Genomic DNA, 14,509 nt, shown 5'->3' on the forward strand with positions numbered 1-14,509 from the left:
CTGAAGGACCAGCTACTAACTAACCAGTCTGATTAGTCCTGCCAGTTTCATAATGAACCAAAAATATTTCACTGTTTCAAATATTTAAAACCTTATTTCATTACAGAGCTGTGGGCAGTGCAATTATTTACCCTGGTGATGGGATCACCGAGACGGATGTTAATGCCAGGTGTGAACAGGCCAGTGAGTCCACCTGGCGACTAGTTTACGGTTGAACGAATTTTTGCGAAGTTGCTTCACAACAGTAAAAGGTTTAAAAACTTTAACATTGACATATATAATGTATACTATTACTGTCACCTTTAACAATAAAGTGGATTGTTGAGCAGTAGAAAAGTGGAGGTGTGTTCCTTCGATAGCTCAGTTGGTAGAGCGGAGGACTGTAGGAGAGCAGAGCAGTGCTGACATCCTTAGGTCGCTGGTTCAACTCCGGCTCGAAGGAGGAGGCCTTTTATAGGCGGAGCAGTTACAGAGATTAGGCTCCTGATAGATAAAGTGAAAAACAGAGCATTTCAGTGAAGTCAGACCTGGTATTAACATCCATCACAGGACAGCTCTTAGTACAGGTGTGAATGCATTTGAGAGCCCATCATTCAGACCATATTAGGAAGTGATCGGCTTCACACTGTTTTCGCAGTGTGAAAGCAAGTGCATCCTGGGCCACACTGAAGGACCAGCTACTAACTAACCAGTCTGATTAGTCCTGCCAGTTTCATAATGAACCAAAAATATTTCACTGTTTCAAATATTTAAAACCTTATTTCATTACAGAGCTGTGGGCAGTGCAATTATTTACCCTGGTGATGGGATCACCGAGACGGATGTTAATGCCAGGTGTGAACAGGCCAGTGAGTCCACCTGGCGACTAGTTTACTGTTGAACGAATTCTTTTGCGAAAGTTGCTTCACAACAGTAAAAGGTTTAAAAACTTTAACATTGACATATATAATGTATACTATTACTGTCACCTTTAACAATAAGTGGATTGTTGAGCAGTAGAAAAGTGGAGGTGTTTTCCTTCGATAGCTTCAGTTGGTAGAGCGGAGGACTGTAGGAGAGCAGAGCAGTTGCTGACATCCTTAGGTCGCTGGTTCAACTCCGGGTCGAAGAGGAAGGCTTTGTAGGTGTAACCTAGATCTCTCCAATGTACAACATGCTGATGCGTGCCCCATACAGAACATTTCCACAGTGCCAGTGAGGTGTTTGAAGAATCAACCATGTTAATAATGTCCACAACTGAAATTTGAGCTTGACTAGTCCAGCTGCAGCTTGATGATATTGCCTTATTTGACATTATTGCAGATCTGTAGCTTGATGTGTATTTGGCTAAATATGCATAAAGAATTTGTAGATGCTTACAACTTTATGATTAAACAATATATATTGTGTTGCGGTCATCTTTAACAATAAAGTTTTTTCGGGCAGTACACAAACAGATTATATACCTTCGATAGCTCAGTTGGTAGAGCGAGAGACTGTAGGAGAGCAGAGCAGTGCTGACATCCTTAGGTCGCTGGTTCAACTCCGGCTCGAAGGAGGAGGCTTTTATAGGTGTACAGAGAATAACTGTCTAGTAGATAAAGTAAAAACAAGCTGATGCATCCCTCATACAGAGCCATTTCTACGTAGGCAGTCAGGCTCTCTGTAAAATCATGTCCAAGAAACTGAAACTTCTTCAGCCTTTTCTAAGTCCAGCTGCAGGTTTGATCAATAACAGCTGGATATGGACAATACTACAGATCTATAAGTTATGTTGTATATTGCTGATTAAACATCAAGAATTTGTTAGAGATGTTCATGAGCTTACAACTTACCATTACACAACATAATATGTTTGACAGTCACTTCTCTTAACAATAAAAGTTTAGTTAATTTCGCTAAGTACACAAAACAGATACTATACACCTTCGATAGCTCAGCTGGTAGATGCGGAGGACTGTAGGAGAGCAGACAAAAAGGAGCAGTGCTGACATCCTCTAGGTCGCTGCGTTTCAACTCCGGCTACGAAGAGAGGCTTTTATAGGCGGAGCAGTTACAGAGATTAGGCTCCTGATAGATAAAGTGAAAAACAGAGCATTTCAGTGAAGTCAGACCTGGTATTAACATCCATCACAGGACAGCTCTTAGTACAGGTGTGAATGCATTTGAGAGCCCATCATTCAGACCATATTAGGAAGTGGTCGGCTTCACACTGTTTTCGCAGTGTGAAAGCAAGTGCATCCTGGGCCACACTGAAGGACCAGCTACTAACTAACCAGTCTGATTAGTCCTGCCAGTTTCATAATGAACCAAAAATATTTCACTGTTTCAAATATTTAAAACCTTATTTCATTACAGAGCTGTGGGCAGTGCAATTATTTACCCTGGTGATGGGATCACCGAGACGGATGTTAATGCCAGGTGTGAACAGGCCAGTGAGTCCACCTGGCGACTAGTTTACGGTTGTACGAACTTTTGCGAAGTTGCTTCACAACAGTCAAAGGTGTAAAAACTTTAACATTGACATATATAATGTATACTATTACTGTCACCTTCAACAATGAAGTGGATTGTTGAGCAGTAGAAAAGTGGAGGTGTGTTCCTTCGATAGCTCAGTTGGTAGAGCGGAGGACTGTAGGAGAGCAGAGCAGTGCTGACATCCTTAGGTCGCTGGTTCAACTCCGGCTCGAAGGAGGAGGCTTTTGTAGGTGTACCTAGATCCGTCCAATGTACAACATGCTGATGCGTGCCCCATACAGAACATTTCCACAGTGCCAGTGAGGTGTTTGGAAGAATCAACCATGTTAATAATGTCCACAACTGAAATTTGAGCTTGACTAGTCCAGCTGCAGCTTGATGGTATTTCCTGATTTGACATTATTGCAGATCTGTGGCTTGATTGTGTATTTGGCTAAATATGCATAAGGAATTTGTAGATGCTTACAACTTTATGATTAAACAATATATATTGTTGCGGTCATCTTTAACAATAAAGTTTGTTTTTCGGCAGTACACACACAGATTATACACCTTCGATAGCTCAGTTGGTAGAGCGGAGGACTGTAGGAGAGCAGAGCAGTGCTGACATCCTTAGGTCGCTGGTTCAACTCCGGCTCGAAGGAGGAGGCTTTTATAGGTGGAGCAGTTACAGAGATTAGGGTCCTGATAGATAGGACAGTGAGTCCACCTGGCGACTAGCTTACCGTTGTACGAATTTTTTTTTTTGCGAAGTTGCTTCACAACAGTGACATGCTACACATCATTTGATGCGTTAGTCTCCAAAACCATCCAAGTACATTTATAATCAATCAGTAATGTAACCCGTGAAACATTCTACCATAGCTTTTTTTTAACTCACTGCTGTTCTCTCTCTCTCTTTCTCTCTCTCTCAGTCACACTACATTCTCTAAACGTCTGAAAAAAAGCCATAAGGAATATTATTGTAAATTTAATACATCTTTTATCTATCTTATATATTATATAGTAATATATATAGTAACATTATATATTATGTATATCTATCTATATTTTAACAGATAGATGAAGCCAGAAATATCATGTATTCCGTGTCTGAAAAAGGCTTTAAACTTATTCCTTTGTCTGTATGGTGCATCTACTGTTTGCTCCAGATGTCACATTGGATGGAAGATGCCTCTGACTGTAGGACGGAGACGCCTCTTCATCACAAATATGTCAGTGACTGGATGGTGCAGCTGCTCGGGCTGCATTGAAAGTGCATCACCACTACAATTTTTCTTGTTTTTCCCACTTTTTAGATTTGATTTATTTTCTTTGTCATGTTGTCATGCAGCCTTAGAGGTAACTGGCCAAATACATGTTCCCTGGATTTCTTCTTTCCTCACACCTTTAATTGTGTCTTGTGATGGAAGATCTAGGACATGAGGAAAAGACTTGAGTAAAAGAGACATGGCATTTAAGACAAATGAAACACGTTTCTCTTCTAGAATAGTTTGTTGAATTGAAACTCCAACCTGCAACACGCTCACTCTCTCTCTCTCTCTCACACACACAGACACAAACATGCACTCACACACTGGCTTGGCCCCATGCTCCTTTCAGTGAGTGCGGCCTCTCAGCTAGTGACTGAACCCCCTTTGTTCGGCAGTGACCCTCTTAAGCGCAGGTTGAAGCCTGCAGCCATTCCACTTTGGATTTGGACCCTATCGCGTGTCACACGGCTAAGTCGACCAGGACCGGGCCTCTTCACACAAACGCACAGCAACAATTATCCATTCAAATGACAATGAATGCTGCAGCAGGGTCTAAGCTAAAATAACTGTTTCACCAACGTTATGAGAAGTAATTTACTGTACTGCTGCAAAGAGTTTTAAAGCCCCCTTTTCCCCAGAAATGCCAAACTATTTCAATTGCACAAGATGAACATACTAAAACACAGCTACTAATTCTTTGCCAACTAGTTGTCCTTCCAATGGCTGCACCAATTAGCTGCTAATGCTAATGGCTGCAAATACAATAACTGACCAGGTTTAAGACTGAGCTAATGTTTCTTTTAGCCTTTCAGCTAATTACGACAAGTTCCAAGTGGTAATTATGATGGAAATTTTTACATTTTTCAGAGTTTTTTTAACACAAATATATATATATAAAATTTGGTGCCAAGTGATCTGGGGTGTTTTGAAATAGAGAGTTCAGAGACTTGGAGAATCAATGCCAAGAAGCACTGAAGCTGTTCTGTTGGCTCATGATGGCTAAGCGGCAACCTCCAGGGCTGAAAAATGAAGCTAACAAGGAAGTGCCAAAAACTTCAGTTCCTCGAATGGCCACTTGGAGCTGGACGCCAAAAGTGAGTCAATCCCCATAGACTCTCATGTTAAAATGCCCAACTTTACAGCAGAAATAAACATTAAACATACAACAGTTTTGGTCTCTAGCTAATTTCCTCCTTCATGACAACTGTACGGGGGTGAATTTTTAATTAACCCATTTACATTTTATTAAGTCTTAAAGTTATGTTATGCAAGCCTCAGCTCCAGTAAGGCGGATCAGGCAGTGCCAAGATGGCGATGGCGGAGCAAAACTGCTCCTCAGGAACCTATGGGAGACATCACAGAGGCTATGTCCATCTTTATATACAGTCTATAGTGGTGGCCCAACACCTTAGTAAGAAACTTTATGTTAAAAAACTATTTTATCACTGTACAGATGAGACATTTTCCTGGTGCCTGACTTTCAGTGGCCATCATGAGATACACAGTGATGTGAAGTCACTCAAATGGTAACAATGGGAACCATTTCTTTTTAACCTTAATGGGGGAAAATATAAAGTTAAGCACTGGTTTTTCCATCTTTGTTGACAACAGTGGGTATGCTTTCGTTAATTGATAATTGATCACTTTACCTCAAATACTGTTGTTGCTATGGAATAATGGAGTTGGGCAGGCTGACATATCCTGCAATTTAAATCAATGTCCTAATGTGTCTTTGAAGTGAGTTAGTGATTGATAGTACATTGTTGGGTGTATGTTACCTGTGTGTTTCATTCACCAAATTTTGCTAATGAAATGTTGCTATACGGAGGTGTACGCAGAGAATGGAATTAATGTAATCAAATTGATGCTTTCATAATAATCAAGTAAAATTAATTTGAAAAATATCACTGCTCGGGTCTCAAGATGACGCCACAAGAAGCAACACATTATTTTCAAGTTCATTTGTACTGGAAACAAGTGAACTAGATATATTAAAACTCAGAACAAGTGAACTTGTTTTACAGTACAAGTTCTTTTTTTTTCTTTTTTTAAGAGCGAGTATCAAAGACCTGCTCAGATGGTTTATTTTTGGAGCTGCCTTTAACGTCTGCCTTCATATGACTGTCAGCCTGTTGCTGCTGGAACAACAACCTCTGACACCTACAAAGTGGAAAGTGTCTTTGTCAGTTTCAAGTGGCTCTCTGTTGGTTTCATCAGCTTAATCAGGTCCAACTGTGACTTAGATTGACAGGTCATATGTCAAACGTTGATGTTTCACAAAGCGGCACAGATTTCCTGGAGTTGCTTTTCAAACCTTCCCTTATTTATCCAGGAAAAGTTCGCTAATCCCTCGTGCTTCTTTTTTTTTTTTTTTTTCATTTCCTTGATTTCACTCATTCAGCTGCTCACATTGAGATCTGGGAGCAGCTCAGAAGATGTCAAAAGCAAGTCAAGTAACAAATCGCAGCTACCTACATTGGGTGAAAATGCCTTTTTACCTTTAGTTATGCTTTGACTGGATTTTTAAGCTATTCTCTATGTAACTACTGACTGACTGACTTATGGTGGCTAATGCTTCATTTTGTGTGTGTGTGTGTGTGTGTGTGTGTGTGTGTGTGTGTGTGTGTGTGTGTGTGTGTGTTGTCCTGTAAAATTTTTAATTAAAGGGGCACAGATTTTACACATCAAGGTCAGTTTGTCACAGCCTGCTATGCCTCTCTCTCACTCTCCACTCTGCCACACATCCTCATCAGCCTCACTGTCCTCACCTGTTGCCCCCAGGTGCACCCCATCTCCAATCAGGCCAGTATATATGCATCCCCGGTTCACTCGCGCTTTGCTAGATTGTTCTTAGTGTCATGCAAGACTTTCCAGCGTTCAGCTCCGCACTGACTTCCCTGTAGCGACTCTGCTCATCCCTGACCATCCTGCCTCATCTCCTCCTGGTCCCTGTCTGCCTGTCCCTGTTGCTGTTTGGCGTTCTCCAGCTCTGACATCGCAACATGAGTGCTTCCCTGCTGGTTTCCCGATCCTCATCTGACTCCGATTACCCGCCTGCCTGCTCCTTCCTGGTTCGTCCGCCCCGCTGACTGCTCACCTGGTTCTGATCCTCATGCACCCTCGACTACGTCTCCAGCCTGCTCCCTAACGGCACCGTTGCCTTCCCACCAACTCGTCCCTGTGTGTGTGAGCATCCCCAACCCGCTCCACTCACCTGCTCCGCAACACGGCCCCCTTCCTCTATCCCCAATAGCCCCCTGTGTGCAATATCTCTGCTGGTTCATTAATAGAAGTCATTACCAGCTATTCACCTGTTTGGTTGTGCTGCAATTGGGTCCTACCACACCACGTTACACAGTTGTAATGTATGACTCAGACTTTCAAAAACACTTGTCTAACAATTTCTGTGGCTCTGGAAGAGATTTGTCAAGTCTGAGAAAATAACCCTGACCCACCATCAAGTTGAATTATGGGACTTATAAATAATTAACCATTCATGTATTGGTTTTTTATCCGTCTCTTGCAAGTCTCCCGACTTTATAAAACTGTAGTATTGAATCTCTGAAGTGGTGCATTAAATGCAAAATTAAATTCTGGCGTTTGAGGAGGAATATGACTCAAAACATCCTGTACACGAACCAGCAACTTTTTACGCACAGAAAACCATTAACATTTAAATTAGTAAATTGCAATCTTATTTCTCAGTTTAATTTCACCAGTAGGCCGAACGGTACTTATATTTGAGAGGATTTTACTTTCTTCCCCTCTGAAAAATGTAGCAGGTGCTAACGGGTCTTTACTTTTTCTTTCATGCTGCTGCAGTACCTCAAACCAGAGTACACGGGGGTTACAGTCTGGAGGCAGAGGCTGCCATGTTTGAAAATCCATCTGTTTTTTTCTTGCTCCTAGTTGCAAATATAAAGATCCGTACATGCTGCAGTGTATTAGCATCAGTTAGCTTTAACCAAATTGTTTTCCACTGTATTAAAATAAGTTTATCAGAGACGTAATAATAAACACAAAGTAGGGAAAAGTAGAAATTAGAAAGTGGAGTTAAAATAGAAAGAGAGAGTGCTTTGATCAGGGATCAGAAGTTGCCACTACACTCCACTCACATATTCTGATTCAAACCAGTGAACTTCCAACAGCAGCTTCCATCTCAAACCCTCAGGCTGGAGTTCATGTCTGCAGCTGGAAGGATGACTATAGCCCGCTCTTCTTTGGAGAGTGAATAGTTTGAAAGCACTGATACTGTACGTCTTTCCATTAATATAAAAATAACTAGCTTTCTCATTGCTGTGAATTAGGTCTACAACTAATGTACGACAACAACGCACAACTCATCATTTATAGATATTATTTACTATTTTCACTTGGTTTGTCTCCATCTTTGTAGGTGAACACCAGTTATGATGCTTTTTCACTGCATGTCCTCCAACCTGAACGACCGCACAGGTCGTGTTTCTCAACCCTCTGCTACGACCCGTGGGAGTGTCTCCTGAAATAGCTTCCCCTATTTGCTTACTTTGGTTGACATGGTTACAATAATAAACGTGCAGACTGTAGTGAGAGAGCCGTACCAACCTTCGTCACCATGGTTACTATAATAACGGTCATGTCTCCACTTCCTCAACATTAGACCGTCTCGGTTGTCATGATTACAAAAATAACAACATGGTTAACTTTGTCAAACGCTCGCATGGATAATAGAAACAACATAAACTGCTGCTTTCGCATGGGAATCGCTATCTTCAAATTTGGTACAAATGTTCACTTGGACTCGAGGACAAACTGATTAGACTTTGGTGGTCAAAGGTCAAAGGTTAAGGTCACGGTGACCAGAAAACACTTTTTAGCCACAGAAGTTATACAGAATCTCACAGAAATGGTTAATTTATATAAACACGGATGTAACCTGAAAGTAGTCTGAGTGAGTGGCTGTAATTCTAGTCATTAGTTAGATTTGTATGTGACAAGTCAAAATGTCTGCTCCAAAACACTGTTATTATCTTTTCCTGTGACAAACCATTTCCCTTTATGCAAATGTACCTGATTATTCTTTAGATTACACTAATGCATATTTCCCTAATTTCTGTTTGTTGTCAGGAGGTTGTTGTTTTTCATATTGACTCTCAAAACTCTCATCTCCTTCTGTCTTTGACTCCTGCTACAGTCAGCCCCGTGTAGTGTAGTAAACACCATGAGAAAACATTAACAACGTCTGCGTGATAAATGATTACAGGTTGGTAATCATTATCCAGAGCATTACCGTTGAGTGGGTTTGTGCGGGAGGGAGGCTTTGGTGTAGAATTGTTTTATGTGTGTGATGACTTTTTCAGTTGAATTGTAGCTGCGATTACTTTTAATGTTTTTACTGTCTGTGAAGTGTCTGGTCCTGTACAGGTGAACCATTAAAATCTGAGATACATTTTCAAAAATCCACTTCATGAGGATGTAAGAGCAGCAAAAAATAAAAAGTAAAAAAAAAAAGGCCTGGAGCCAGACTGAGGATCAAGTTTTACTCTGACTGAAAGTGATGTCCTCTAAACGACAGATGCAGTCGGCCTCCACATGACAAAATGTTACTGTCACTCACATGTCAGTCGGTGTCGCTTTGGCTCCGGGAGTCTCCTCACAACAGCAGCACGGTAAACACTTTGTGAAGTAGTTTCTTTTCAAAAGTTGATGTTAAAAAGATGCTGAACAGCTTGATTGACACCAACTCTTATGAGGGAGGAAAAAAAATTCAACAACAAATCAATTTTTTTTTTTTTAAAACAACAGTCAAGTGTTACAGATTTGATTTTCTGCATGTGGGAAATGATGAATACAGAATTTCTTGTAAATCAAAAAAACAAACAAACAAAAAAACGCCTCATTTAAAGCTGCAGTGAAGGTGTGAAGTAGTTCAGGACAGATTGCCCTTCGGTAATCATTATCCAGCATTTTAAATCTTTAAATCCCAGTCTGCAGATCAGCTTCACTGAGAGTGCCCACCTTTACAACCAGTGTAAAACATTTACCAGTCTGCCCAGCGTTTTCTGCAGTCCAAGCAGTCCAGCCAATTTATTATTAGATCCTGTCACAGCTCAATCAGAGAGATAAGACAGATTATATTTGAATCCTGAGGAATTTTTATTAAGTCCTTTATGAGGATTTTTTTCTCCCTTTATCTTTAAATCCTGTGCTACAAAATCTCTCCTGGTTGAGCTCAAAAAGCCATCAGTTAAAACTTGAGTTGTTCTACACAAATGTCTGTAAGGATCAAAAAAAAAAGAGAAAAGAAATGTTATAATAAGAATGATAATAACAGTATTGATAGTGATAGTTGATAATATATTTTAGTGTGTCACCTGACATCTTGGCTGAAGAAAAACAATTTACGCTTTCTGTGATTGACTGTCAGAGTGCAGGAAACAAAAATGGCCTCATAAATGTGGGTTTATTGTAGTTTACACCTCCAGACACATGCTGTTGCCTCAGTGCAGGTTCCAACATTTTATCACTTGTGATTTAAACCAGATTGCAAAAATGTGTTAATGTTAAGTCGGTGAAAGTTATATTAATGCTGCTTTCGGCTGCTTGCATACATATATGCAGCTTTAGTCTTTTATCACCCATTTTTATTTGAATAATAATTAAACAAAGAGACATTCAACAGGTTTTCTTTTCCAGTGTGCAAGATTCAAACTGTACTTTCAGCCAATTGGCTCACCTGATAAAATCATACTGTACAAAGGTCATAAGACTAAGGCATTGTTCTCTCTTTAATACCAGTTCAAAGGTCACACAGGTTTGATGCTCCAGTGGACCCTTTTGCAGCTCTCCCTGTTGACTATGAGCTTTGGCTGTTCTGGTTTTCACAAAATACAGTGAAAGTTGTCATGTCATGGACAATCTGAACTTGGTTTTAGCTCTCAAATGAGACACAGAAACAAATGACATTTGTTCAACCTTGTTAAGTTGCTTTCTGCTATTAAAAACATTTGATCTCTGAGGAGGCAGGTGACTCTTTCTCTTTATATATCACATGGCACTGGGATGTTAGGGCGTTGGGCTCGAAAAGCCAATAGGGACTCCCTGCGTAGGTTTAAATTCTGCTCACAGTGAGGCAGGTCGAAATGCTTAAAGTCTATATTTACCCTATTCTTACAAACTTTGGTGACACACCAATGTAGTGTCTCAGGTGCACAGACAGTAGTAGCATGATACTGACAAGTCCCATAAACTCATGGTAAATGGAAATCACTTGCACAGCACTATTCTACCTTAAAGCTCCCATATTATAGAAAGTAATATTTCCATGTATTTTTTGATTATAAAGCAGGTCTAGGTTCTATATTAATACTGTGAAAGTATCAAAGCCTCAGTCCACAGAGAAATGCACACAGCCTGTATTCAGACACTGAGCCTTAAAACCAGCCGTCAGGACTTCTGGAACTTTGTGATGTCACAACAAAGCAGTCACCATCCTCAGCCATGCCCCAAGCCCCGCCCTCCTGGACCCACCATCCAACTTTGCAGAATTTGGTTTCTCTGAGTGTTTACTACTGTGTTTTTACTTGATCACTCAGAAAACAGTCATCCAATCAGAAGAGAGGCTCAGAGTCTCCTCTCTTCTGATTGGCTCACTGACCTGTTGTTACTAGAGCTCCAGAGAGAAGCCTGAGAGAGGAGATGTAAAACTACATTGAGATGGTTTTTGATTCTTAAAACCACAAATATATCTTCTAATGGCTCAACACTTCAAATAAAACATAGAGTAGAAGTGTAAAATATGAACAACCAGCTTTTTCGTTTTTAATTCTCATTCACACACCTTCACACATTGATGACAGTGGAGCTGCAAAAACAGCACAACAAAATAGTTATTAGTCAAGCAGAATTATTAATGTGAGTCTATGAATTAACAATTTATGTTTACAAATGAAAGAGTTTACTTCTGTTAGCTTTCTGAATGTGAGCATTTGGGCTCAGCTCAACTTACAGCACATTAAACGTGTGTCCTTTAATTTCCTAAACTTTCTGATTGTCTGTTTGCTTGCATGATGTGGTAAATGTTTCTCAGGTTCTTGCTCTGTCTGAATATTTTCAGACTGATGCTGCCATCTCACAGAGGAACACAGGACGACACAACAGAAGCAGGTACCACACTCAGGTTTTTTCTCTGCATACTGAAAATGTGTGTTAAACCAGGTGGATTGAAAGGTACGCACCCTCTACCCTCCCACACTAATTTCCTCTTTCTTTCTCTTTCTGTCTCCCTCCTCCATCTCTCCCTCTGCCCCTCTCCCTCCTCCCTCCCTGCCTCTTTCTCTCCCTCTCCTTCATTTGGCTGAAGCTAAATGTCTTGTGTGAGATAACATCACAGTAGGAAATTCCGCCTGTGTTGCCAGACTGCTCAGTTTTCTCCCCAGGGCTGGCAACAATGTGCGTCCTTCATAAGTGCCTCTGCAGCGCTCAGGATCTCCACTCATCCCCTGTGAGCCCGGTCAAAAGACCCGCCAGCGAAACCCAATGCCGCGCTCCCAGTTCCACAACAGAGCCGCAGCAGCTAGCCAGCGGGATTACTGCAAAGACACTGAAAAGTCCAGCCTACAATCATACATATACTTACATGACCACAATAATGTCCAGAGAGCATTATCAGAAGTCTGTGCTTACAAATCTGGGTCTTAACTTTGTCTGTTGTGCATTCCAGATTCTCTTTGGAAAATATGAATGGCCTTTAAAAAAAAAAAAAAAAAAAAAGACTGAAATGAACAGACTGGAGTTGGTTTCAGACGTATCTTTTACATCTTGAAAATGATCTTTTAATCATGTTCTTTTAAAGAATTACTTCCTGAAGCGGTGGCCCGTCAACCTCACAGCAACGAGAACACTTTGCACGTCATGTCAAAACATGTCATTTTTACACTATGGTTTTTGTAGATTAAACAAACAAGATATGACATGGTTTAAAGAGCTTTTGAGCTGTTGGATTTTATTACTGTTGGGCAGGCTACTTTTTCCTCCTGTTTCCTGTCTCTGTGGTAAGCTAAGCTAACTAGCTGCTGCCTGTAGCTTCATATTTTACTGTACAGACATGAGAGTGGTATCGTTCCTCTTATATAAATTCTCTGCAAGAAAGCAAATAAGAGGATTTTTCAAAATGTCAACAATGTTCCTCTGCATAGAAACACAGCAGACTCCTGGACAGTTCAGCGATTGGGAACACTACACTACGTGCATAAAACATAACCCATACAAACATGACCCTTATGGGGTGTCAAGTAGCTCAGTTGGTTGAGCATCTGCCCCATGTGCACCGGCTAAGGTCCTCGCTGCAGTTGGTCCCGGTTCGAGTCCCACATCGGACAGCCCTTTGCTGCATGTCATTCCCCCTCGCTCTGCCTCCCCATTTCCTGTCTCTCTCTACTGCGCTGTCAATAAAGGCCCAAAAAAATAATAAAAAAAAAAAAAAACATGACCCTTACTAGCAAGTGAAACAGATCTTGAAGGTTTAGTGGATGGATTTGTCAAGCAAACAACCAGATGTATTTCTGATCGTGTTCTTCATCATTCAGTTGGTTCAGAGTGTTAACACTGACAGCGTTTTTGAACAACTCTTCACACTTTGCAACTGAATCTTTAAATCATAATTTCATTTACGTCTCGGTAAAATATTGAATTGATGATCATGGGAGACGAGACTTTCATTTGAAGCACAAGTCATCAATCTGCTCAAGTGGGCATTTTCAATAAATAGAAAGTTATAGTCACGCTGATCTTCACTCAGCAGTCCCCATCTGTCTGGTCAGTTGTACTCAACACCTGCAGACCCTTACCTATGATGGCTGATGGTTTAAACATGCTCTTGCTAATGCACCACAGCAACAGCTCTTTCTTGTCATGTTTCTGTAGTGTCATTCATTCAGCAGGTAAAGAAATAAATAGTCAGAAGAGTCACAGAAAGTTTTAAAAATGTTTTTTTCAACACTTGCCTGCAGAGGTGAAATCCCCAGAGACAATTTGTTTGTTTTGTTAAGACTCCGGAGAATTAAAGCCCACAGCATTTCTGACAAACGCACAGAAGCTGCAGATGCTCAAAGACGTGGAGGTGCTACCCTGTCAGCCGTCAACTGTGTTTTCAGAGACAGAGGCTGGAGCTGCGGCTCGGCGAGTAAAAAAGACTTATAGCTATGCTCTAACGGCTTTGCATCAGAACATACAGTGTAATGGTCAGTTTACCTTCCAGATGGCTTCCACAGCGTCTGTCAACCACGAAGCTCGGAGCCTGCATCATTTTAACAGGCCGAATCAAACAGTATTTATCTATTTCCTGCAACGTAAACACTGATTTAAACCCCTAAGTTTCTATATAGTCCTCACCGTGGAGCGCCACAACACACGGCGTTACCGCGGGAACTAAACAGTTACCTCCAGCCTGCCGAGATTAGTGGGTTGTTGTCTGGGCAGGACGAAACGTTTGCGCGCTGTACGGTATAAAAGGCTTTATGTATTTAGGATTGTGTCTCTAAATTTGGAGCGTCTGCGCCATGAGCGCTCGAGGCCCTTTGACAGAAAGGGAAGGAGTGTCTCGCTGTGTCAACGTCTGCGACCTTTGCAGCCAAGTTCAGGGGCCACACTGTTCGCTTCACACTGCCAAAAAAGCATGTTCCACTGAAATGCAGCAGGAAACGCATCCAGACTCCCTATCCGCTCGTAACAGAGCGAGTGGCGGGGCACTCAGTGTGACTGACAACCAGCAACTTGGAATGAATTAGCAGAATTATCAATCTGAGCAACCATTAGAAAAC

The 14,509-nt window shown here is 41.2% G+C and overlaps 4 non-coding genes across 4 annotated transcripts; all 4 read left to right on the forward strand.

Annotated features, from left to right (window-relative positions):
• The first annotated feature begins 349 nt into the window (after window positions 1-349).
• On the forward strand, window positions 350-442 carry trnay-gua. The gene is made up of 2 exons: window positions 350-386; window positions 407-442. It is a non-coding gene; the product is annotated as a tRNA-Tyr (tRNA).
• Window positions 443-1,444: 1,002 nt separating this feature from the next.
• trnay-gua lies at window positions 1,445-1,537 on the forward strand. Its single transcript has 2 exons — window positions 1,445-1,481; window positions 1,502-1,537. It is a non-coding gene; the product is annotated as a tRNA-Tyr (tRNA).
• Window positions 1,538-2,580: 1,043 nt separating this feature from the next.
• trnay-gua lies at window positions 2,581-2,673 on the forward strand. Its single transcript has 2 exons — window positions 2,581-2,617; window positions 2,638-2,673. It is a non-coding gene; the product is annotated as a tRNA-Tyr (tRNA).
• A 335-nt stretch (window positions 2,674-3,008) lies between these two features.
• trnay-gua lies at window positions 3,009-3,101 on the forward strand. The gene is made up of 2 exons: window positions 3,009-3,045; window positions 3,066-3,101. It is a non-coding gene; the product is annotated as a tRNA-Tyr (tRNA).
• The last annotated feature ends 11,408 nt before the right edge of the window (window positions 3,102-14,509 follow it).

The sequence above is a fragment of the Seriola dumerili genome, unplaced genomic scaffold (genome assembly GCF_002260705.1).
Source record: "Seriola dumerili isolate Sdu_G_001 unplaced genomic scaffold, Sdu_1.0 BDQW01000432.1, whole genome shotgun sequence".
In the NCBI taxonomy this organism is placed as follows: Eukaryota; Metazoa; Chordata; class Actinopteri; order Carangiformes; family Carangidae; genus Seriola; species Seriola dumerili.